The sequence below is a fragment of the Giraffa tippelskirchi genome, chromosome 6 (assembly GCF_054371585.1).
Source record: "Giraffa tippelskirchi isolate mGirTip1 chromosome 6, T2T-mGirTip1v1.2.pri, whole genome shotgun sequence".
Classification (NCBI taxonomy): Eukaryota; Metazoa; Chordata; class Mammalia; order Artiodactyla; family Giraffidae; genus Giraffa; species Giraffa tippelskirchi.
Window position 1 is genome coordinate 56,322,713 of NC_137280.1, and position 26,830 is coordinate 56,349,542.

Below are 26,830 nucleotides of genomic sequence, written 5' to 3' on the forward strand. Positions count from 1 at the left end.
TTGTCTGGAGAATACAGGGACAGAGGAGACTGGAGGGCTATAGTCCATGGGGTTGCAAAGGGTCAGACATGACTGAAGTGACTTAGCCTGCACAGTGAAGAGTGACAACAAAGGTAGAAGAAGCCCTTCTGAGAAGCACCAAGGCCTCAGTTTCACTCCAGATATTTGGGTTTCTGGAGAAAAAACACAGCCAGTGTCATACTCTGAGGACAGCAGTGAGAAAAGTTTGGGTCCCTTTTGAGAGGAGTCTTCCAGGAAGTGGAATCACTTTTAGTGCATCTTTGTTAAAACTAAAATATGTTTGACATACGGTACATGGTGCTATGCTCAGTCGTGTCCGACTCTTTGCAGGCCCATGCACTGTAGCCCGCCAGGCTCCTCTGTCCATGGGATTTCCCAGGCAAGAATACTGGAGTGGGTTGCCATTTCCTTTTCCAGAGGGTCTTCTGCTCCTAGGGATCGAACCCACTTCTCCTGCTTGGCAGGCAGATTCTTTACTGCTGAACCACCTGGGAAGCCCATATCTGGCATATAACATTGTAGGAATTTAAAGTGTACAACTTGTTAATTTGACAAATTTATGTATTTACATTTGTATCACTATAATGTGATTGCCATTGTCTCTTACAAATGATGCTAGAGATTAACTTAAGTTATCCCTGGGCAGGAATGAGAATGACATTTCCAGCAAATGGTAAGGAGCTACCTGTGGAGTCTGTGTGTAAAGAGAAACACTTAAAATAGCTGAAGAGGCAAAGTGGGGTCAAACTGAGAAACCCCAATAGTACTGAGACAACTGGACTTAGTCCTGCAGATAAAAGAGCTTTCTAAGCAGAGGATGTCTTTACTAGGCTCACTCTAGCTGACTAAGAAACCCACACAAAAAATGTGCAATAGCACAAATACAAGAATAGTTTAATTTTGATCATGTAAATAGGCTCAAGAGCTCTTGTTTTTTAAGGGGAGTTGGGGGTTTTGGTCCATGCAGTCATTCAGGACTCAGACTGACTGGGGCTCTGCCATCTTCATTGCATGATGTTCAAGGTCATCTCTGCATTTGGCAGAAAAGGATGAAGCGTGGAAGAAACAGGAGAGGCTCTGTGGGCTGGACTGGAAATGACTGACACATGTCACCTCTGCACATGGACACAGCTAACATCAAAGGAGGGAGGGAGGCTTAGCCTGGTAGTTATCCAGGAATAAAAGGAAAGCCATAGAATGGACACAACTAGATTTGCCTTCTAGGAAAATGATACCAGTGGTGGGGGAAGAATGTCCTGGAAAGAAGCACCTTCCTGGGACAGTGGATGAGCATGGGTACCGGGATGTGTTAGGAGTTCAGACGGTGGATGATGGGAGTTTGGGCAGGCCCTGAAGGTAGGGTGGGAAAGGGATCCTCATGGGGGTTTGTAAAGGGCTATAACTACAGGGATGGCAGGGATCTTAGAGTCTGGATTCCTGCATGATGTGTGGGTGGGGGTGTTGTACAGAGCATGGAGACTGGTCAGCAAGGGGACCACCCAGTGACTCCATGGGACTGGAACTCTAACAGCTGAACATCCTGCTCAGATGGAGAAAGCTGACGTTTGGGAATTTACCCAACGTGGAACACACAGTGAGAAGGACAAGAACCCTGAGTTCTAGACCAGTGGTATGGTGTTTACAGGCCACTGAGGACCTGGAGCTGTGCTGGCCACCAGGGGTGAGTGCTGGACTGCAGGAGGCCCCCTGAATCGAGATACCCCAAGTCACATCATGTATCATTCTTGCCTGGGTTCTTAGGATGGAGTCCTGAGCAGCTTCTGATCGTATCATCTATTCAGCCAAGGGTCAGAAAGTATTGTGCAGTCTCTGGAAACTTGCTCAACATTTTTAGCCTTTGCCACTAATTTATTTAGATGTGTTTCATATTCTCACTTATTTAAATGTCAGTGGCAGGAGCTGGGCACCCAGAGTGCTGCGCCAGCCTCTCCTGTCATTCAGGACATTCAGAGTGTGGCCAGCAGGCTTGCTATTCTCTCTGTCTTCTCATTCTGAAGCCATCCTTCCTCTTCTGCTCTGTCTTTTCTTTTTGTTGCTTTAAATGCCAGCTGTTCAGTCGTGAGGACACTTATTTCAAACACCTTCACAAAATGAACTGTAGAAACCACAGAGAGGCCTTTGTTGGGGGCCTCATGGTCCACACCATCAATCTCAGGGAGATGGAAATCAGGAAGTCAGAAGGTGCAGGGCTCTTCCCAAGTGGAATTGTAATAGGCTTGTTCTGCCTTTCTAGGAAGAGGGAGCAAGCTGGTCATTGACAAATATTTCTGCCTTTCCTACAGCAATATGTTGAAAGCTTGACCCCCAATATAATGATATTTACAAGTTCCACCTTTGGGAGGTGATTAAATTCACAGGTGAGGTCATGAGGGTGGGGCACCCATGGGGGTTAGTGCCCTTGCAAAAAGAGTTAAGAGACCAGAGATCACTCTTTCCACCCTATGAGGACAGTGAGAAAATAGCCATCTGCAAGCCAGGAAGAGTGTCCTTCTCAGGAATGGAATCACCCTGGTCTTGGACTTCTAGGACTGTGGGAAGTCAATGTCAGCTATTAAACCTGCCTGATCTGTGGTATTTGGTTGTAGCAGCCTGAGCTAAGACATTCATGTAAGCCGAAATCTATCCAAGTGGAGTAACTGCTGTGTGTGCGTGTGTGTGTGTGTGTGTGTGTGTGTGTGTGTGTGTAGGAGGAGCGGTTGTACAGAGAAATGAGAACAACAGCCCACACACCTAGAATGATTTGCGTGTGCCCTGTGTGTGCACAGAGCTGGACTTCCAGCCATGGGGATGTGATCCAGAACCAGCAGAGCGTGGAAGGGAGATGTGGATGAGCCATCACCATGGCGACCCTGCTCAGATCCCTGACTCCAGGATCCAAGGCCACCATGTCACCACGAATGAAATAGGTACAGGGATCTTAGCACAGATTTCATGCAGCTGAGTGATGCTTCCATCACAAGGCTGAGTGAGCTGCCTGCCCACCATGGACCAAATGCAGTTCAGCTGCTCAGTGATGAAACAACACTATCTGCATCTGATGTCATGGCCATATTGCAAATATATAGATATGAACATAATAGATAAGAACAGATACAGATATAGGTGTGGGTTTAGATACGGGTAAAGATGCACCTACAGATGCAGAAGTAGATGTACATGTACCATGATTCTCAGCAAAGTTTTTACTTCTCACTGTATTTTAAACTGCATCTTAGTGTTCCTCTGATCCCTAAATGAAAAGCATCATCTGGCAAAAGAAAGATCTTAAAATTTCTTATTGACTCCATCAATTTTGCATGAACAATGTTCATTTTCCTGAATGATAACAACTTTGTAGATGTTCAGAAGGTGGAACATTAGAAAGCTTTTACAGTGCTATCTATTTCTAAGATGCATGCAGTCCCATCACTTCATGGCAAATAGATGGGGAAACAATGGAAACAGTGACAGACTTGATATTCTCAGGCTTCAAAATTACTGTGGACGATGACTGTAGCCTTGAAATTAAAAGATGCTTGCTCCTTGAAAGAAAAGCTATGACAAACCTAGACAGTGTATTAAAAAGCAGAGACATCACTTTGCTGACAAAGGTCTGCATAGTCAAAGCTGTGGTTTTTCCAGTAGTCATGTATGGATGTGAGAGTTGGGCCATAGAAGGCTGAGTGCCAAAGAATTGACACTTTCAAACTGTGGTTTTGGAGAAGACTGAGAGTCCCTTGGACAGCAAGGATATCAAACCAGTCAGTCCTAAAGTAAATAAACTCTGACTATTCATTGAAAAGACTGAAGCTGAAGCTCCAATACTTTGGCCACCTGCTGTGAACAGCCGACTCATTGGAAAAGACCCTGATGCTGGGAAAGATTGAAGGCAGGAGGAGAAGGGGATGACAGAGAATGAGATGGTTGAATGCCATCACTAACTCAATGGACATGAGTTTGAACAAGCTCTGGAAGATAGTGAAGGATGGGAAAGCCTAGTGTGCTGCTGTCCATGGGGTCACAAAGAGTTGGGCCTGACTTAGAGACTGATCAACAACAACAGATCAACAACAATAACAACAACAAGATGCCACGGCAGATTCCATACCAGGTTCTTGTAAAATTGTAGAGCTGGAGGATTTCTTTCTGGTCTCCCCAGGAGTTACACCAATGTAGGGCAGTTTACTGTGCCAGGTAAATGTTAGTTTTTCTGTTGAAAATGTTTTTAAACTGAGCTTTCAAAATTCCAAAGTTAGCTCACATAATGCATAGTACAAAAAAGACTGAATTTTTACCTTCTAAGATCAAGAACAAAACAATGGTGTCTGTTCTTTCCACTTCTGTCCTGAATTAGAGGTCCTAGCCAGGACAGTTAGGCAAGAAAAATGGAATAAAAGTCATCCATTTTGGAAGGAAGTAGTAAAACTTTTCCATTTGCAGATGATGTGATATGGATGGTATATAGATACGTATACAGAAAACACTAAGGAATTCACCGAAAAGACTATTAGAGCTAATAAGCAAGTTCAGTAAGGTTTAAAGTTACAGCATAAATATGTAAAAATCAATTGTATTTCTATACACAGCAATAAACAAAACATGAAAGTAAGAAAATAGCTTTACCTACAAGAGTATCAAAAAGAATAAAACACTTAGGAATAAATTTATCAAGAGAAGTGTAAAATTTTGAACACCATAAAACATTACTGAAAGAAGTGAAACAAGGCCTGAATAAATGAAAAGGCATGTTCGTGGGTTAGGAATTTCAGTGTTGTTAAGATGGCATCACTGACTCAATGGACATGAGTTTGAGCAAACTCTCGGAGACAGTGAAGGACAGGGAAGTCTGGGCGCTGCAGTCCATGGGGTCGCAAAGAGTCGGACATGACTGAGTGAATGAACAACAAGATGGCAGTACTAAGCAGGGTGATCTGCAGATCAAGCACATCAAAAATTCCTGGCTTCTTTGCAGGAATTGACAAGATGATCCTAAGTTTCATATGGAAACTCATGGAATCCATAATAGCCAAAATAGCCTTGGATAAGAACTAAGTTGGGGGACTCACAGATCCCAATTTCAAACCTTGCTCCAAAGCTACAATGATCAAGGTAGTGTGGCATGGACATGAAGATAGACATATAGATCAATAGAATTAATAGAGAGTCTGGAACAAAATCCCTATCTCCATTATACCTGGATTTCAACAAGGGTGCCAAGACAATGCAACGGAGAAAGCATATTCTTTTCAACAAAGTTACTTGGACAGCTGGATATTCACATGCAAAGGAATGTGGTTGGACCCCTGCTTTACGCTAAGTACAAAAATTAAGTCAAAGTGAATAAAAAACCTACATGTCAGGGCTCAAACTATAAAACTCTCAGGAGAAAACATGAATGTAACCTTTGTGACCTTGAATTTGGCAATAGTTTCTTAGTTATGACCCCAAAGCAAAATTTTGCAAATTATATATCTGATAAGGGACTTGTATCTATGATACATATATAAGAATTCCTACAACTCAATAATAAATATACAAACCCAGTGTAAAAATGGGCAAAAGATCTGTTCTCCAATAATGATATCAAATAACCAATTAAGCACATGAAAAGATTCTCAATACCCTTAGTCATTAAAGAAACATTAATCAAAACCATTAGCAACACCCACACGACCCAGAATGGCCATGATAAAAGTTAATAACAAGTGCTGGTGAAGATGTGGGGAAATTAGAACTATCATGTACTGCCAATGGGAATGTGAAATGGTGCAGCTGCTTTGGAAAACAATCCAGAAGGTAGGGTTACCAAATGATCTAGTTAATTCCACTCTGCAGAATATACCCATGAGAAAGGAAAGCATACCCTACATGCAAAAACTTGTATATGAATATTTACAGCAGCACTATTCATAGATGTCCATTGGCTTGTGAAGGGATAAATAAAATAGGGTGTGTCTCTAGGGGCTTCTCTGGTGGTCAGTGGTTAAGACATAGCACTTCCAGTGCAGGGGGCATAGGTTCCACCCCAGGTCAGAGAACTAAGACCCTGCATGTCACTCAGTGCAGCCAAAAATATATCCAAACAGTGAAATATCATTCAGTAATACAAAATAATGTCCTCATACATGCCACAGCATGGATGAATCTTGAAAATATACCAAGTGAAAGAAGCCGGTAACAAAGGACAAGATATTGTATGATTATTATGAAACGTTCGAAATAGGCAAATTCATAGTGACAGGAAGTAGATTAGGAGTTATCTGGGCCTGAAGAAGGGAGTCAGCTGCAAGGGGGTGGTGTATGGAGGCTGACTGCTAGTGGTTATGGCATTTCTTTGGAGGGTGATAAAGATGCTCAAAAATTGTGATAATGGTTGCATGACTGTGAACACATTGAACATTAAATTGCATAATTTAAACAGGTGACTAATTTGGTGTGTCCTTTATATTTCAGTAAAGCTGTTCTTTTATAATTTGTCAATAGTAGGTGATTGTTTATTTCATTGTCAGTAATATCAATCAAGTCACTGAAATTAATCAAGTGTCTGATCTACCAGCTAGAAATCCATGTTATTACTACCCTGGAAACATTTGCATCTTGTTTGGGTTCACTAGTGGAATGGCTCAGAGCTCAGGAAAGGGCTTATTTCACAAGGTGGAGTCAAAGTACTGTCCACTCCCAAGGTGGGTATTCTTAGATTGCATATCCTTGGCTCCTAATTTGCATTGGAGTATTACCTTTAATTTTTTTTTTTTAGGTATCTTCTTAAATTTATTCATAACATGAAACCATTATGAGTTCTATTGGAGTGTGTGTATGTATATGCGTGTGCTCACTTGCTTCAGTCATATCTGACTCTTTGAGAACCTATGGACTGTAGCCCACCAGGCTCCTCTGTCCATGGCATATGGGATTCTCCAGGCAAGAATACTGGAGTGGGTTACCATGCCCTCCTCCAGGGCATCTTCCCCACCCAGGGAACGAACCCGCGTCTCCTGAGGCTCCTTCATTGCAGGCAGATTCTTTACTGCTGAGCCACCTGGGAAACCCTTTATTGGAGGGCTTTAAATATCACAATGAAATTTTGCACTAGGTACTTAGATTATTTACATGCTAAACTGTTTCAAAACATGAATAAGTTGATAGCGCACATGCTAGGAAGGACAGTGAGTCTAAGTGTAAACCATCCCTCCCCTCATAGGAAACAGAACTGTTTGTAAAGTTAAGTGAAAGTGAAGTGAAGTGAAAGTTGTTCAGTCATGTCTGACTCTTTGTGACACCATGGACTATACAGTCCATGGAATTCTCCAGGCCAGAATACTGGAGTGGGTAGCCTTTCCCTTCTCTAGGGGATCTTCCCAACCCAAGGATCGAACCCAGGTCTCCCACACTGCAGGCAGATTCTTTATCAGCTGAGCCGCAAGGGAAGCAAAAAGTCAGGTTGGAAAGCGTTTAATATTGTCCCTGACCCAAACAAGAGGTGGGCTGCTTGTTTTGGTGAACAGAGACTTAGAGGCTGGATGGGTTCTATCCTGGGCCCGGCCTCCAGGTCCTTGGAAGGCGTTTGGCTAGAAGGAAGTCTGCAGACAGGGAAGAGGGTGGGATTCTGGTCCCTCTCAGAAAACCAAGACATGGAATGGTGGGGGCAAAGGGTCTCCAGCCATTCCCTGAGGCCCTGGTAGAGGAGAAGACTGGGGTCCTTCATCTCATATCATATCCTCCTCTATTCAGAGAGTCTGGTGCAGTGGCTGTGAGGTTTGTTCAGTGTTGAAAGGATGGGAAAAGTTTTTAATTCTTAAAAAAAAATTATACAGTTGTCCTTTTTTATGACATAACCTTTTATCAATCAATGCCTTTTTTTTTTTTTCTATTATGGACACAGATTCTAGTTTGCTCTAAGATGCTACTGCCGTGGTGGCTTATTCTTTGAAAAATAAATCGACTCAAAGTTTAAAATGTTGCCATGTGGTTCGGCCCTACAAATAAACGAGAAACATGATCTTCATTCTGTTACTAGTTTGTTGAAAAATACGACCAAAGGTGTTTTAAAAATAGCCTCCAGGTAAATAATTGGAGGCAAGATTGTCGTTGCCGATTTTTTGTCCCGTTTCCTAAAAACTCCCACTCGTGTTGGCAGTCTGGGGTCGTCCCTTTCCGAGGTAAAAGGGCTTGCTGCACAGTTTGAAGGATCTATTGTTTTTTTCCATGATTTAATTTCTTTGATATGGTTAGGAGTGAGAAGCAGACCGAGGATCCGCTAGGAGTCCGGATGAAAGGAGGCACATGAAAAAATTCCCTGAAGAGCTGGACATGACCTGCAGAGGGATCAAAGCCTGATGTGAGAGGCAGGGGTGGAGTTGCAGGGGTGGGGGCACCGGGCTGGGAACCCAAGACCATTCATTCCTGGCAGCATCCAGCTCCCTAAGCTCCACCCAGAAGTGTGGTCGCCTTTGTCATTTTAATTGGTCTGTGTTTGTGAAGTGGGGCCTCTATTTACTTATAGCTTGGGGCTTGTGTTTACCAAGCCTGGTGGAGGCCAAGTGACAGGGCTCCCGCATGCTCTCCCCCTGTATCTTGAGGCACTTTTCTTTTCAGTATCTGTGCCTGTCTAATTCGTGAGCTTCTGTGAAGCAAGCACAGGAGGGTACGAGGCCTACAGGGAGGAATTACACCTAATTACTCAAATAATTGCTAGGCTGTTGCCTTCTTAGTCACTGAAAATAATTTCCAGGTCCCTGGCTTTTATAGATAGTCTTCTGGAGGCAGGAGGACACAGCCCCCTTTTCAACTCAGCCCATTCACTCACAAAATCAGAACACTCGAGCCTGCAAAATTAATAAGCACCACTTCCATTACATATATTTTAGGTTGTTGTTGCCGTGGCGATAAAGTCAGGGACATTGAATCTCCTCTGTTGAGCCATTGTTATCATCCCTGGCCATCTGCTGCTGAGGAGTGATACTCCATCTCATTTGCATGATGACTGATATATGGGAGGTTTGGAAGGACATATGCCACAGCAATCATGTGATGAAAATTAAAGTGAAAGTTTTGGGCCCAGAGCCGAAAAAAAATCTGTGTATGCGCATGAGGCTGTTGATGTGCAAATGTGAGTCATATTGAGAAGGTCTGAATAGGGAGGTGTGACGTAGAGAGGGGACACAAGGCAGGTGCTTATCTCTCGGCAGTCAAAGGCACTGGATGTCATATCATGGGAACTACCTTCCAAAGAAACAGCTTTAGTGTTTCCGTTCAGCACACAAGGGAGGAGAGGAATATAAGTTTTGGAAGCGAACAAAAAAGTAAGTTGAAAACTTTGGAACTGTGTTACTGCTAGCATGAAGGTTTAAGTCACTCAGCATTTTAGTAAGTTTCTGTGTTTTAAGTCGTTATGTTGAGTTTTGTTCCTGGGGGAAAAAATGATACCACTAAAGGTTGAAGTTTGGAAGTATGTAGATGCTTTTTCTGATGTTTGTTTGGAACTTCGGTTTCTGGTTTCTGCTGTGGTAGATACTTGATCGACATTTTAAATGCCCTTTCTGTCTCTCTTTTTTAAATTTTTGCAAAAAAAAAAGGTTTTTGGATCTTCATGGAGAAGGATTTCAGAATAAAATATCTTGGTGCAATTGCATTTGTACTGCATCAGTATTGCCTTTGTTCATATACATTTTGAAATGTGCAAATTTGCAACAGAATATTTGATATGAAATGATACTTGGTACACTTCTTTCTCTGAAACAAAGTAAAGTGAAATAATTTCTGAGATCACAAAAACTGTCCTTGAGATTGCAAATCTGACATCTCACTGGGATGGAGGAAATCTTTTCTGGGGAAGCGGTGGGCTGGGGGGGTAAGTGGGTTGTCAGCACAACAATATAGATTATTTTTATAAACAAATAACCAATATCAAAGATGTTTGATTTTTTTTTTGGAAAGTCAGAAATTCCAGTCATGTTTACACATAAGGGAAAGAGTTTGTCTGAAGTCCCAGAGATATTTAAAATGATAAATATGGTTTTTATAATCTTGTCTTTAAATATTTAGAGAATTGAATTCAGAGCAGCCTTCTTAAAAAATGAGACAGTTCATTTTTTTATAAATGCAGATATCAGGAGACTCTTTATAAAGTTAAAGAGTGATATTAGAAAAGGCTGAAGAAGGAGAAAGACTTAATATGAACCTTGAACAAAATTTTGCTGAAGGATGAGTTCAATGAAATATTACTAAAAGAGAGAGAAAATTTTCAAATACCTTGATAAACAGTCTTTTGCCTCATGTTCCTTTCATCCCAACAAGGCATTTATTAAACATGCTTTTGGTACATGTGGAAATAATAGATGTCTCCTAAAGGGGTATAGTGAGCTTTTTCTCTTTCAATTTCAAAGAACAAAACGGCTAATAGGCAAAGTGTGTAAAATAACTTCTCAAATTTTTTTTTTAATGAAAGTGGCTTATTGTCAGAAAAGTTATACCAACTCTTACTTATGCAATAACTAGCACTGCAAAACTCAAGAGAAAAGAATTGATGAAGAAATTTTAAGCATAATTGTGTACACTATCTTTATGTTAGGAAAAAAGTAAATAAGAACCAGGAGACCATCAAATTCATAGTCTAAAATAAAGCTGAAATTAGACTTTCCTAACTTTTCCCCTTGCAAGTATCATCTGCATATTATCCTACTTTTATGCGTGTAACCTAAGATTACCAGTGATCTCTTTTCTCCTTATTCTAAATATTCAATTACTCACTGGTGATTATTGTGGCCTTCTTGGCTTACTTCAATATTAGGTTAATATAGATTTCTTGTGCCAAATTAGCGGAAATCACTGTTGCACATAAGAGTGATTCACTCTTTTTTAGTTGTATTTATGTTATAGAAGCTGCATCATTTTAAGCATAAAAGCTTTTATATTTTAAATATGGACATACTGCACCTTGGAGAGTATAAGGTAGTTGTATTTAAAACCTTTTAAAGTACATTGGAACTTTTATGGAGATACTAATTTAGTTATGGTTAAAGGAGTCTTTTTTTTTTTTTTAAGAGTGGCCATTGCTATTCTGCTGTAACATCAACCAGTAAGTTTTAAAGTTTCTTGATTCTTCTTAACTTCAGACGTTTTAAGTACAAATGAAAAGAGTGGAAATGCTTGGAGCTGTCCATGGTAGCATGCTCTTTAAAAAGTTAGATGTTATAAAATGTATATCTACATACTCTGTGTAATTGGCCTTATTACAATTTTAAAAGGTCAGGATTAAATTCTTATTAGGTAAATTAACTGGGTATATATAGTAATTATTTGCAGATAATGTAACAACCTTACTCTTACAATTCAATTGCAAAACTTTAAGCTTCCATAATGTAATAAATGTTTCAGTTGCAGCTTTGAAGTATTTATGAGTAAGTAAACAAAAATCATAAGCTATTAGTAATGTAATTATTTAGGTTTACATTAACAGAAAAGCACAGTGCAAATAGTTTCCATGGTAGTAGGACCATGTTTGCGAACAAACATCAAAAAATGTAACTTGTATGACTTTACTGCTCTTGAAATTAATTCCTGTCCTTATGTGACCTGCCATGTCTGCTATAGAAATCTAAAAGATCATAATTGTTTGATATGAAATGCAAAAGGAATAGTTAAATTGAAAGTTTAACATCATGCAATTCAAAATCCCAAGCGGTATATAAACATTAAAAGAAACTTTGGACTGCTAATCCTAGGAAATGAGTTTTATGGATTGAATTCAACAAGGCTTCAGAAATGGTTCCATCTGCTGCCTAGCAGCTGGTGAAAGGATAAATTTAATTCATTAATTCATTTGGAAAAAACGATCCGAAGTAGTAAAGACTTCATTGCTCATAATGCATAGAGGTGAAAACACAAACTGAAATCTGGTCCAATTGATCATCCAAGATAATGAGCCACATTTTGTCTTCCCTTTTTTGTTAAAGGTCTTAGTGATGGAGTCAATACGGTGTTGATTTTTATGAGAATAACCAATCATTCCCAATCATTTCAATGATAAAAATGAAAAACTCAGGGAAATTTAAAGTAAGTTGCATTTTTTTATCTAGAGAACATTAGAAATTATACATGTTCTCATTTTGTGTGTGTGTGTACATGGGTAGCAGTGTGTGTCTATGCTTATAATATATACATATTTATTCTCTAAATCATATATATCCTGAATCACTCCAATGAACTACCTATATTAATTGGTATCCTCCCATTTGTCAAAATATTCAAACTTCCTTAGTCCTTAAGATTAATGTAAGCATCCTTCAGATTCAGAATTCATTTTTACTCAAAAGTTGCAAGGTTCAAAATAACACTTGTTTTGTTTTCTCCTCTTTCTACACTTCAAACCAGTTGCTCCAACCTCTGTTTTTACTCACAGGCTGCAAAGGACTTCAACGATAAAAAGTTGTACTTGAAGTTGTCTTTTCCCAGCATCTCTTCTCTGTTAATCTTGCTGACGTAGGACATGGAAAAAAGATTCAGTTGGCTTCATCGCACAGAACTTTTAGTATCTTTATATAAAAATGATAGAGGTTTGATGCTCAGTTTCTTGAATTGTTTAAATTTAACCAACATGGTGAGGTATTGAAAAAGTTAATGTGGTTGAATTCCCTTTAACTGATAATCATTATCATATTGGTGGATCTTTTTCCCATCTGCTGGCATTTTAATGGGAGCGAGTTTTCTTTCAGAAGTGTGGTGCTCACCTTCCTGGGAGAGGTAAATATGTCCTGGGTGACAGTGAATTGATCATGACAGAGATAAGGATGCTCCTGACCTGCTTCAGAATCAGCATCCATTTGAGCCCCTCATTTTGGATTGTGATTTCATGAATGGTTTTTGACTATTCTTTCTCTGTGGCCATAGCTCACTGTGGTGGGTTTGTTGGATTTGCTCTAAAGGTTCTGTTTGCACCCTGTGGGTTGGGTTAAGAATCAGGGTTTATGCATTTACTTGTACTGTTGCATTGTTTATACAGCTTTGGTTTAGTTTTGATCTTTTTTTTTTTTGCCTTTTTTTTTTTTTTTTGCCTTTGAGGCTCTTCCACAGTGTCAGCTGCTGACTGATAGTAGGAAAAACGGCCTCATGGTGTGAATGAAAGGGACCTAGCGGTTGGTAAACAGAGATAAGGAATAAATAGAGCACAGGCAGAAGGAGATAGTTCTGTGGGCGCCCAGACTGCTGCCAGTCTGTTCAGGGGAGAGGCAGAGCCTGCCTTTTCCCAGATTAAATTAGTGTGCGAAATCTCCAGTGACCTCCTCCGCTTCTCCCCACACTCTGTGGCCAAGCTGAACAGCCTCTGCTGTAAAGTATTCGTTTTATCCAGGGACTGGCTGGACAATGGAGCTCTCCCTGATACTTATGGACAGCTGTCGTCATTCACCGTGCTGTCAGCATTTCATTTTTCAGAGGAGTTAAAAGGGTTTCTACCTTGTCACGGAAAGAGGGCAGAAAGGCAACTTTGCCAGTCCTGAGGCTGCTCAGGCTGGTGGGGGGTGGTGGGCGGTAGAACTGGGGTGGGGGTGACATGAGAGTCCAGAGAAACTGTGAAAGGGAACAGTGCTTTTGGATTCTGCTAATATGATTAAGTGAAGGCAGAAATTAAATTTCAAATCTGGGGTCCTTGCTCAGGAAAATATCTTTGATGCTGAAAGTTCTTTTTTTTTCTTTTAAATTAAGGTCACCCGTTCCAACCAGAGAATTCATCTCTGCCTGCTCTACCCTTGTTTTGGCTAAATATGCATGCATTTTATTACCTGCGAGTAACCACCCTTAAAACAGTGAGATTGCAGTATACCTCGGGAGTCTCATATTTTTTTTTCTTTCTTTTTTTTTTTTTAGTGATTTACTGCAAATATATTCAGCATTTGACTGATTAAATAGACCTTCGGCAACCTTGAGGGTCACTGTGTAGAGTATGTACATAGAAAATGCATCAGCCCATTGTACCCTGGCAGCTAATGAGATTGGTCGTTAAGTAAATGACACAAAGCCTACAAAAAAAGCTTAGCAGCTCACTAGAGTATCACAGAGTGTCCCTGCACACCACACAACGACACAAACACTGGACTACCCTGGCCCACCCCTGCTTTATTCTACATCACTGCTTCCCTGGTGTCAGCATGAGAGCAGAACAAAGGCAGGAGGTGCGGGTAAGTCAGTCTGGCAATTAAGCCCCAGGGAGAAGTTGAACAAATCTTAGCCTAACCGTGGCGAGGCAAGTCCGATTCTCGACAAGTAGGTCAGAATGAAGGGGTTTTGCTATCACTTCTGGAAATGTTGCTTCAGTGATCAAAGCTCTTCTGTGACCATTCTGCTCGTTTCGTTTTTGCCATTTCATAAAAGTTTTTACATTTCAAAGTCGAGTGTCCTCCAGAAGGCAAGGGGACTTGAATTGGAAAGGCAGGCTGTTGGCTGGAAGAAGGGGGCTTTTGCGGGGGACGGCTGTTCAGGTGTATGTGAAGGTTTGAAAAACTTTCAGATGCATGAGGTAACTTTGATTTTAGTTAGTCCTGCTGCTTTTCAGAGAGAACGGAAACCAGGGTGTGAATGGGGGCAGTGAAGTTGCTTCTTGTCAATATGACATTGTCCCGTCTGCTAGAATGTATTTAACATGTGTGAGATAACCATTTCCTCAATCAGTGTCTTAAAAATCAATCAGTCAAACACAACAGAACAAGGAGATGAAAGCTCCTTTTTTTTTTTTTTTTTGTGCGTTCCTCTTCTCTTGAATCTGCAAAGAAAATTATTGCTGTGAATCTGTAATGTTGAATAGGATTAGTGGTTATTTGCTTGCTGTACTTGGGGGGAAAAATCTAAGCTCTCTGACACTGAGCAGCATGGGGGTCCTGTGTCCCTTGAAAAATGCAGTTAGTATTGAGCTCTAACACTGCAGGATCCTTTTAGAGAAATATGGCAACAGGAAGTTGCCGGAAAGTCTTATCTGCCTTGCTGAAATGTCTGTCTGCCTTAGACGTGTGTACTCAGAGGCTGTTTAGTTCAAGAGAGAATGACATTGTTACACGGCATTCAGGTAAATTCAGTATTTTATTCTAAGGACTGTCAGCTAAGTGGATTGTCAATAGTTTAATAAACCCTGATACTCTCATTGAAAACATTTTAAAAAGTATTGTTAAGTGTGATGTTTTAAAATAGTTAGACTCATAATATTGTCAGTATTCAATTTTTGAAGACATTGTCATTTAATATTAGAACAGCGTGTCATCTGTTCATGAATTAAAACTTGCTATGTTACACAGAAACTGGTTTCCAAACTTGCATTATTTGCCCTGAAACATTTTTATTTATATAAGAATATGGAAATATTAGGATACAGAGTGTTTGCTTACTATTAGTATTCGTGGGAGATTCATAATAGAAGTTTAGAATGGGATCTCACTGACCCAGAGGTCATATACTTTTTTTGTGTCTTGAAGTACTTTTCTCTTTCCAATGTGTTCTCAGCATTCATTTTCTTTATAAGAGTCATTTAAGACTATATGTAGATAGTATATAATATATACTATATATTATGAACTCTAAGTATTATTTTTATAGTAACCAGAATTTAGAAGGAAATAGATTTTGTGAAGAAAGTGGTCTAACAGTGTCTTATTCTTTCAAGTAAGAAAGAGGTACTTTGATTTTACTCAATTCAGATATTTTGAATATATCATCTCATCACCAAGCCTTTAATGGGGTAGAAATCGTGGAAAGCCAAGGCTGTCTGAAAGTGGCTACAACTGCCACTAACAATTCTAGTTTAAGGCAGAGTTATGCAAGTTAGGCAGTCAGTCTTTCTTTTGGACGTTGTAGATCCATGAGGTTCTCTTCTTGTACTGAACATTTTAAATTTGAATCTCATGTAGTATAGTTTATTTTTTCTGTGGTTGCTTGTGTTCATGATGTTAACACAGGAATGAGATGTTGAGAAAACACACAGTCCTTTCGGATGGCTGTACATGTCTGACTCATGTCCTCGCAGTGCAGCTAAGGTTGGGCAAGCGGGCCCAAGTCTGATACTCACATCACCGTGGATAAAACCGCGTGGGATTGCTTCCACAGAAATATAGTTGTCGCTCTTCCAAGCAAAATCGGGCTGCGTTGCAACTGAGATCAGAGGGCCTGAGTCATTACTTTTGCTTTATGGGAACTTGTTTGCCTCAGGATTGGTCTTGAATTTAAGAGATGTTTTTAAAAATCTAATATGAACATACACGAAGAAAATGCTTATACCTGCTGTTTAACTTTCTTCTTCAAAAGAAACGGGAGGAACTTCATTTCTGTTGATGGAAGGAAACTTTGTGTTATTGAGCTTTTACTTAGATTGATGTGAGAGAGAAGTGTTATAAGTTCAAAGGATGGTGTGGCTTGCTGTGGGTAGTGCGGGGGGCTCATTTCCAGTCCTAAGGAAAAGAACTATGACATGTTTGCTGGAGATGAGGCCGTCTAAGTGCCATGTGAGTGACACAGAGTAACCAGAGAACCTGCTCTACTCCCTTCCCAAGTTCATATGTTTGAAACCTGGTTCTTCACTGACCAGATCTGTGTTCCTGGATAGTTATTTAGCTTTCCTGAGCCTCAGTTTCTTGGTCTGTTAGATAGGGGGTGGGTGGATAAATCTTGCTCTTGTCATAACTTCTGTTAAAATTAAATAAGGTGATATAAGTATTTAAAAAGCTTTTCCTGCCTTAACTTTCCCCTGGAGCTTGAACCAGTGGGTGGACCTGCCAACATCACATGAAGATCCCTCCATGCTTGCCTCACCAGTACAGAACTCTTTCTCATGTTTTCACTTTCAGAGCCCTCAATTTTGTGAGAGTCCTTGAAAGATTGTGAAAAGTCCATTTTACGTGGCTGTGTGCTCATACCAAGTCTAAGGTAAACAAGTTAAAAATACCAAATGTATATTGATATATGTGATTTGATGGGCTTCTCATGCATAGTTTTATTAATAGCAATTAAATGTATATTAAAATTTCATTACATTTGAACTTCAACTTTCTGTAAGCAGAAATACTGAATTTCATTTCATTTCAGAAAAGAATTTTAAATGAAATTCCATATTTCATTCCCTAATTTAAGTACTTAATGAAAGCAAAGGTATTTATCTACTATTAGGATTACTCCTCTTTTTTTTTTTTGAACTTAGTATCTTTATTTTTTGTCCTTTTGGGATTTATTTCATAAGGTTTTGGTGTAGAATATTTCTTTTAATTGATACTTTGATTTGTTAAAAATATTTTCTTCTTCAGGGACTTTATGATTGGAAAATATTTTATTCCATTAACTAAAGAGACTTGAACCTAGTTGACTGCTAAATATTTTAAAATGTCATTCCAGTGAACTCTAAGTGTGGTGTCAAATTGATAAGCTTTCAGGTAAAAATTTGTTACTTTTTTGATTTAAGTCTTCAGATTTAATTTAGAAATTCTTGTTCTGCTAGGGTTTGACCTGTATATTTAAATTGCACCTTAGTGAGAATTTCGTTGCTAAGAAGAATTTCTAATCTTATGTACCCTGTGTCTACAGGTACTCTCAAAAATGTGAATGCATTCTATGTCTTATTAGTGACTTATTTATACTAAGTAGTATTAACTGCAAAAGTATAATAGCTTTTAAAATACAAATATTTTCATTTAGTTGACTCACACAGTATAAATATGAAGGAACAGAGGTACTTGACACAGTTTATGTTCTCCAAATATTCCTAAATACTGTTGGTTTGTCAGAGTGAAATATATAATAATTGATATGCTATTAAGATGAAAAATTACACTTGGTATGCTGTGAAAAATGTTTGCATTATGATTTCGTTGCAAAATAAGTCTACAAATGGAGATGGTACATCTTCTCCACCTTTTTCAAAATTTAAAAGTAACAAAGACAGTTTCATTTTCTAAACTTTGCGTTTTTCCTCGTGAAGGAAGCATGACACAAGGCCGCTGTGTAAACCTGGCCTCATTCTTTTTTTCAGGCATGCCCTGTCTGTGTCCAGTTTCTATATGAGTGAATGGATGCTTGGCATGAGACAAAACTTAGTTGTCTCGACTTACAGTGTTCTGCAGAAGCAGACTGAAATGAAATGGTTAATTATTTAAATAGAATAAACAGTATTTTCATTCCTGGCATGCAGATTAAAGAGAATAAAAAAACAATAAATGAGAAATTTTGTTATTGAAAACCTAATTTGTAGAGGAATACCGTCAGCTAGGAAGATGCATGAGTGTGCGCTCTTTTGTTTCTACAGTATATTTGGTATGAATCAGAATGAAGGTATTTACCTCTTTCAAATTTTCTTCTTTCAAATAACAAACAATGGTAGGGAATTAGTCTTAACATTTCTATTCTGAAGGGTGAGAAAGGGGTGAGGATGAAATATGCTCATGAAGAAAATGAAATCAAGAAAAGATTGAGGCTGACAAAATGACTACTCTAGAAAGGGGGCAGAGATTCGAGTACACAACCCATTATGTATACAGCCCTTGATCTTTTTTTGTGTGTGAAATATACCAGTGTCTACCAAAAGGGTTAAAGAAAATGCGTTCTGTTGCATCTGCTTACTAAATCCCTTACTTTAGTAGAAATTCAAATTTTGTAAAGATTATTCGTTTTATTGATGCATATAATTATAATCACAAGCCATCTGCTGATTTGGCAGGCATGGTTAAAATTCTCTAACTCTCATAACCTTTCAAGTACAGTGCCCTTGGGACTCTATTTCACTTTTATATTTTGGAAAACATGTAGGGACAAATAAGGGCGGTCATCTACAGAATGTCAGGCCTGAGGAAGGGAAGGAACAGAGATGGGGTACTGCAGAGGGTATTTTTAAGGGTAGGGGAAGTTATTTTTCCATTTTCTTTTTTTGCTTTTGACTTTATGAAGGATTATCATGGTTCTATGATGTATTTAGGAATTTTTTAACCTAAGTGTTAAAGCTCTACCATTTTACTCCTGAAAGGCAGGTTCTGAGTCTAAACAAAACAAATAAAAAACCTTTCTGAATAGTCCTCACGTTGGTTTTCACAGGTAAGAGGAATGCATTTCACTGAGACTTTTTGAGCTAGTAGAATATTCCACTGGTTTTATTTTTTCTGAAATACATTCTGAATCACTTCCCAGCCATCGATTTCAGATTGTAGGACAGTTTGTACATTTTGATATGGACCTTTGGTTTGAAGGTCAAATTTCTAAATATTTTTGTAGGAAATCTCGTGCTGATTAGACTTTGCATGACAGGAATCTTCTGGGGTCCCTTTTTTGCTCCCATGAACATTTGAAGCTTGGTGATGTCCCATGCCTGCTTCCCTTACTTCCTTGGGACTGTTTCTACATAATGGGACCTGATGAACCAGGAGACTCCAACAGTCAGGTTTTGTGGTTGGAGGTGGTATCTAGGCCGTATCTCAGCAAGACTGCAGGTGAGCCAAGGGCGACGCCAGCAACTATGGGATCCAGGACTTGGCTTTGTCGAATGATGGAAACACACACTTCCCTTCTTCCCTCTCCCTCTCTAACCCCCACACTCACACATACTCATACACACCTGTTAAGTCATCGACCCAAGGACTATTTCTTAGGTTTGGCCAATAAAGAAAAGAACTTCTGTTACAAACGTTGTGTGTGTGACAAGGATGATGTATGTGACAGTAATAACAAAATGACAATCTTTGACCTTCACCAATGCATGCACTGTGCCGGTCCTGTGTCGAGCCCCTGTGTTATGCGTTATGTGATTTATTACTTGTAATATTTCCCTTTGTACACCTTTTTGTGGATAAAGCAAATGATATTGAGACCCATACAGGCGCTTTCCTGGAGGTCAGCAGCAGGATCGAGGCTTGAACCCAAATCTAACTGTTCCCCAAATCCATGCTCTTAATTTCTTTCTATGCTGTGTGGTCTCTGGATGCAGAGATTAGGGGGAGAAACATTGTCAGCAACAGTGTCAAGTGACATCAGATCCCACGGACTTTGGGCTCTACTCACAGTCAAATATCGTTCAATTGTTGAATGTTCCTGACCCAACAACTTGCTTTATTTTGATAACATCTGTCATATTCAGGGATGGGTGTGGTGGGTCCTTTTCATTCCCTCAATTCTGTAACTCGATAAGCTTTTTAAAAATTAAAACATCCCCAAATTTGAAAATAGTTCACAGACAGCGTAATTCTTCGATGTATCTAATACATAGATATTTAGCAGGCCATACCCTGGTATCAGAAGTAGCCTGCTCTGAGAACTGTATGAGCTTTAGCACTGGTGCTAAAATTAGCACATTGAAGTTACACATTTAGGCAAACAGGCAGAATCTTAGGTCTGTAAGCAAAAGCACACACCCACCTGGAAACACGTGATCATTAAATTCTTCCTCTGAGGATGTTGATGTCGAGAAGAAGACATAATTTTTTTTATTGTGATAATAACACAGTGCTGACTTCATGCAGGCCACTATTTTGAATCCTTTGCAGCTATGAATTCTTGTAATTCTAAGAACAACCCGAGGAAAAGCCCATGAGTGAGGCCTGTCATCATCCCTTTCATAGACAAGGTGACCGTGCCCTGGGGACATGGAGGAGCCTGCCCAGAACTCAGGGCTTCAGATCAGAGCCTGGCTGACCCTGCTCGACACCGTGGCCTCAGGCAGCATGGGTTCCACAGTCAGCCACTGTGTTCCCTTTCTCTCTGTGGACTCATTAAGATTTCACTTTGCTTAAGAAAAAGTGACATCGATTACGAATTATGAATTACATGTAGATTCATCGTAGTATTTATTTTTGCATTTTAGATCTTAATTAAGCAGTTACTATTATAATACTCAGTTTCCTTAAATTATTATAGAAGATTAACCCCAAAACATTGTCTAATCTTTTGCAAATACCATGTTGAAAATATAATACTGAGTAAGAAGAGTCAAGTTAATGCGATTTGACAAAAATCCTTTAGAAGAGAAGCTGTATTTAAAATAATTTTTCAGTATCTAGCACAGAAACTTTGAGAACTGTGTGAGCTTTAGCTCTGGTGCTGAACATCATCACATTGAAGTTATCTAGCACAGAAACTGTGAACATTGTGCAAGATGCAAAAGTGTTTGTTGAAATAAAGAATCTAAGGATGAAAAGTTTCGATCACAGTGGAACTCTTCTAGGTAGATACCACGTCAAGTTCACAAATGATTAAAATATTTTGTTCTGGTTGGATATGATTTAAGATAGCGTTTGTATTTTATAGTTTCCCAGTGAAGTAAAAAATGTAAATATCAGCACTAGAAAACTGAAACAGGTTTTTCAGGCCCTCGGTTGACTAAGAAATAGTGATGTGTCTAGAATCTGCCAGGACTTTAGACGATGGATGTAAGTCATGCTACCTGTCCTCAGGGACTTTGTGAGCTGGAGTGGAGCACAGTGGTATGATTGAAGTCACCAGCCTTGGCTGGGTCATTGTTCATGTGATAGGGAGGTTTCCTCGTGGCCACATGCCGCTCCACTCTGCCACTCGTCCCTACTGTATGTGGGGCCAGAGCACCCCACCAGGCCTAGTTGGTTCCATTTTCCCCTAAAAGGTAAGGTTATGGCCTAAAGAATAGAATGACTGCTTTTGCTTAGCTGTAGCCTCAGGGAAGATTTCATAGAAGAGCCATTTAAAGAGCCTTGAATCCATCCATTGACCAGCTTATTGAAAGTCTGCTGTGTTCCAGCATTGTGGATACAGACACAGGTATTGTGAGATGTCATACCACAGCAGGTGACACGGGCAAACTGACATTCACAGGCCAGTGGGGCCCATGCTATGCAGGAGGCAGGCCCAGAGCATCGATTTGAAAACTGGTCAGGAGTCATAAACGACAGCCCTGTGGCTGGGATCACAGTGAGGGTGATTAGCCAGGTTAAGAGGTTCAGAAGGAAGAGGTTATTTAGAGGAAAAGCTGATAAATGCAAGACAACCAGGTAGTGATATTGAGTGTCCAGTTGATCCATGGATCTGAGATACAAGGGCAAGATCTGAGAGAGACATTTGGATGTGGTTTCTAAGGAGAATGTACGGAGTGTGAAGAGGATCAAAATTAGCAACACTGGGGAAGATCAGTGTTTTGGTGGAAAGGTAGAAAAGAGGAGCCAACAAAAGAGGAATGAAGAGAACTGGAGAAATTCAAGAATTTCTCCAACTTGGAGAAAACAAGGGTGTAAAAACTTGCTCAGAAAACAGACTGACAATGCGCCGTGAGATACTCTGAGTAGGAGGACAATGGTGATCTCAGCCATGGACACTCAGGTTGACTCAGGGACTGGGAGCAGGTCACCATGGGTTGTACTGGAAAGTAAGGTGAGAACAGAAAGCCTCTGGGAATTTTAAAGAGTTTGAAGAACAGAGTTAACAATATATAGAGGAGAAATACGTTTATATACTGAAGAGAAGGAACCAGAGGGTATAGAAGGCTGAAACAAGATGTGGATGAAAAACAAACTTGATCGGGTAGGAAGCATTTGTAGTGGAGCACAAAACTGGGAGGGAGCATTCTCCTCTAAAACCAGAGAGAAAGAGAGACAGAGGAGAGGATGCAGACTACAGCGTGTCTGTACATGGAAAGGTGAGACCTTAGGACCATTCCGAGTAGATAGCCCCACGTTTTCTGTGAAGTTAGGCAGCAAAGTCCTGTATCAACTCTGTGTGGAATAGCTTTAAACTCTAAGTACCTGTAATATGTTTTTTATTGTTACATTTACATCATATTAAAAACAAAAGGTTCTACTTCACTCCTAAATGTTATATATCAAGGATGTTGGTGCAGAAACTCGGAAGACAGAAGAGAACCAGAGGAGCAAGGGCTTTGAGCTGTCCTAGAAGATGCAGATGGTGGGGAGAGGGGAGAGGAGTGTGTCCTTTGGGACTGAGAAGGAGGCGGTGAGCAGGAGGGAGAGGGGCAGTCCTCTGCCCTGAGGACGCGTGAGGACACTGGGAGGCGTGGGCTTGGATCACAGTAGGCACAGTAGATCCATTTCTGTTCTGTACCTCTCTTCTTTTTGTACTTTTCCTTGATTTACACTGAAGATGGACCTTTAGCCATTTGCCTCTTTTTCTCATTCCCATCTCTACCCCAGACAAGGTCCACCTCCTTGTACCCAGGTGACTGCCACAGCCTGGACACTGAACTCCCAGCCTTCCACGCCTCTGTGCACGGCTGTCCAAAGGCATCTTATCACATTTAACACAAAATGCAGACTCCTTACTATGCTCTGTATGGCTCCACCTGTTTTTTAGAATAGCTTTGTTGAGATATAATTCACGTAGCAAACAACTTACTTATTTAATGTTACAGTCCAATAGTCTTCAGTATGTTCAGAGTTATGCATCAGTTTTAGAGCACTTTCTTTTCCCCAGAAGAGATTCTGCACCCTTTAGCCATCACGCTCCCACATTCCCTCTGCCCCAGCCTCCAGACAACCACTTGTCTGCTTGTGTTTTCGTAGCTAAGCCTACTCTGGAGATTTCATCTAAATGGAATAGCATTGCGCATGGTCTTTTGTGACTTTCTCTCACTCAGTATAATATTTTCAAGGCTCGTCCATGTTGTATCATCTACCAGTGCTTCAGTCCTTTATATTGTGGAACAATATTCCATTCATTGGATAGACCATGTTTTATTTATCCACTCACTAGTTTATGAACATTTGGGTTGTCTCCTCTTTTCCATTGTTTATGAACAATGCTTATGTGAACATTGATGTACAGTTTTTGTGAGTGTGGACATACGTTTTTATTTCTCTTGAGTATGTACCTAAGGGTTGAATTGCTGGAATACATAGTAACCCCATGTTTAACCATTTGAGGTACTGCCAGACAGTTTTCCAATGCAGCTGCACCATTTGACATTCTCACCAACATTTGACATTCTCAACAAAAGTATAGGAAGGTCTTATTTCTTCACCTCCTAACCAACACTTGTTATTGTGTGTCTTTTTATTATAGCCATCCTAGTGGGTGTGAAATGGTATCTCATCATAGATTCATTTTGTATTTCCCTAGTGACTGATGACGTTGAGTATCTTTTCATGTGTTTATTGGCTATTTGTATGTCTTCTTTGGAGAAATGTCTGTTCAAGTTCTTGACCCCTTTTCAGTGAGTAGTTCATCTTTCTATTATTGAGTTGTCATCTTTTTTTATATATTCTGGGTAGAGAGCTCTAACTGCTTTCACCATAGGCATAGTTCTTATACTTTGCTTTAAATGAGCAAAGATTATTATTACTTCAATTTAAAATACTCCCCAGCTTCTTGAGTATTTTTCCATAGTACTCATCACTGCTTCAAACTGCACTGTACATTCATTGCTTCCTTTTCTCTTGGTTTGGCTCGCAAGAATATAATTTCTGTCTCATCTAGCCCCGCTTCTCCCTCTACTCTCTCACGACAGTGAGAGGCTATTGTGATTAGACACATGTACCTTTCAGCAAGTGTCCAATTCCCAGGGCTGCTCCCCAAGAGCTGAGTGACTCTGGGCAAATATTTAACTTCTCTGTGTTTTAATCTCCTCATTTGAAAGATGGGAAAAATTATTAATCGATGATTCATGTAGTCATTATGCAAAATGAGTTAATATATAATAAAGCACCTACAATAGTATTTAGCACAAAGAAATAGAATAAAAAAGTCAGCAAATATTTTTGAACGAATACTTAATGAATTTTCCTACTAACAAAGCAAATGAGCTGTTAAGTTTCCAAAGATTTAATCAGTCTCATCAACACATATCCTCACTATGACCAGGAGAGGTTATTAATTGGGTACAAACTACCTGTGAGCTTTGCATGAAAACTGATCTCTGTGGGGATCGTGGAGTTTTACAGAATTTCTACTATGTGCCATGCCTTTTATGAGTGACATCTCAAAAGTCTTCAGGGCTCTAGAGGAAGGTTCTGTTATGGTACATTTTTAACAGTTGAAGACCCTGAAGATCCGTTAAGGAGGTTAAATGCAGTTCTGAGATCACAGAACTAGCAAATGTTAGAGTTAGGATTTAAATTCAGGTTGGTGTCACCACTTTACACCTGCCACCTTTGGTGAGGGCTTGGAGTGTCCCTTCAACTATGAACATTTCCCAGGTTACTTGTCACTGTCTTTCCCCACAGACTGGTTTTATGATTTTTACCACATTTCATTGTCTCTATAATCTTATCACTCATTACTGACTTTCTGAACATTCTCTTCAGGCAGTTTCCAATAAATGCAGCCAAGAAATTCCTGTTCTGTGAGCTCTGACTCAGTTGTGGGTCTTTCCAGAATTTGCTTAGAGAAAGACATACAGGCTCCACCTGCCAGTTTAGCCACAGCTACATAGCAGGAGAAACCTTAGCATCACACAGGGTCTTGAGCATTAGCTCAACTTAAAATAGGAATAATGTTGTTGACCCCCTTAGGTTGTTGTGAGGCTTAACTAAGATAATATGACCGTGAGATGCCTAGTCCGGTGCGTGAATTGGTGTCCAGGTATGATTGAAGACGGCAATTGCTAAAAGCCTCCTCTGATTCTGTGTTTACCTCTTGCCTCCTGCAGATCACTTAAAGCACCCTCCACCACTCTCTACTCCCTACTTCCTCTATCTGATTTAGGGTCAGCATATTGCTCGGCACATTCATGGTAAATAATACTGTGTTTCTTCTATTACCTCAATTTTATTTCATGGTATCTTAAGAACTGCCCAATTTAATTTCTTTAGGCATCTGTAACACATAAGTCACTCTTCTGTTTTTAACATATGATTGAATTGGCTATGACAGTCCTTAAATTTTAATACACTCCCACTTAGAAATAAAATCAATAGTTATATGTATTAACATTAAGGTAATAGCAAGATTGCATAATTTTGGGGGTACATTTTAACTTGCAAATTATTTTTAATTTGTAAAGTTGATCTTAATTCACAAGTAGACTGTTCATAAGATTGTTATTTTGTACATCCCTACTCTTCAGATAAAACATTAATAATACAATAATTGACTTTAAGCATCATATGTGCTAGTCTTGCAAGCTGATTTACCCTGTTTATTTTTACCTGCATAACTTTTTGCTACATGCTATGGGTACTTTTTTATTTTATCTTTAGGTATTATTTTAAAAGATACTTTCATATTTTATCTTTAGATATTATTTTCTCAAAATTCATATCCCAGGGGCAGTGCCCTGATCACAGTTCTCTGTTTTCTTAATAATTGATTGGTCAGCGGTCTTCAAAAAGTCAGCACTCTCACTGGGTTTTCTGGACTCTGGAGGAGGCAGAGACAGGGTTGTCCCAGCCCTGTGGAAGCCGTCAATAGGTGGGTGGTGAAGAGCATGTTGCGGGTGATACATTTGGGATCAGGGGCTGTGATCGGAGTAGACATGGCTTCCTTTGGGAACACAGAACCACACTTGGGAGGAGGAGTTAGAATGTGAGAGGAAACCCATCTGGGTTCCTGCAGGCCAAGTCTTCATTTCATGAGTGTTCTTGTTATTCACTTTGGAAACACAGTATATAAATTAAGTTTTTAAAAGACGGATTCTGTAGCTTGTCCTAAGAATTTTCTTATACACACTTTTTTGGAAAAATTTAATGTCCTCCCAAAATATGTAGTATGTTACCTCTGACAGAAAACTAAGGTCAAATTTCCTCAGTAGTCTTCTACAGATACTGAAATGTGGGGGTCGAGAGAGAAACTAGTGAAAACCAGTATGGTTCTGGAATCGGATAAGCACAGGACGAAGTGCCTGATGAGAGCTGTCCTGCTCTCTGGAAAACCAGATGTTCAG

The 26,830-nt window shown here is 39.7% G+C and overlaps 1 protein-coding gene and 1 long non-coding RNA gene across 5 annotated transcripts in view; both read left to right on the plus strand.

The window, feature by feature from the left end:
• Window positions 1-26,830, plus strand: part of LOC145509347 (uncharacterized) — a 143,761-nt gene that overhangs the window by 102,055 nt on the left and 14,876 nt on the right. Inside the window, exon 3 of the long non-coding RNA XR_014056026.1 lies at window positions 16,845-16,923. This is a non-coding gene — a long non-coding RNA (uncharacterized LOC145509347). The remainder of the gene's footprint in view (window positions 1-16,844; window positions 16,924-26,830) is intronic.
• The window catches only part of LOC145509345 (suppression of tumorigenicity 18 protein-like), a 230,319-nt gene that overhangs the window by 101,750 nt on the left and 101,739 nt on the right, over window positions 1-26,830 (plus strand). For 2 of the 4 annotated variants that reach the window (XM_081497959.1, XM_081497962.1), the window contains exons 1-2: window positions 14,203-14,280; window positions 16,845-16,923. The gene's annotated coding sequence lies outside the window, so the exon portion shown is untranslated. Of the gene's footprint in view, window positions 1-11,975; window positions 12,076-14,202; window positions 14,281-16,844; window positions 16,924-17,297; window positions 17,424-26,830 lie in introns of those variants that run through there. The other 2 variants (XM_081497960.1, XM_081497961.1) reach the window with 2 other exon arrangements.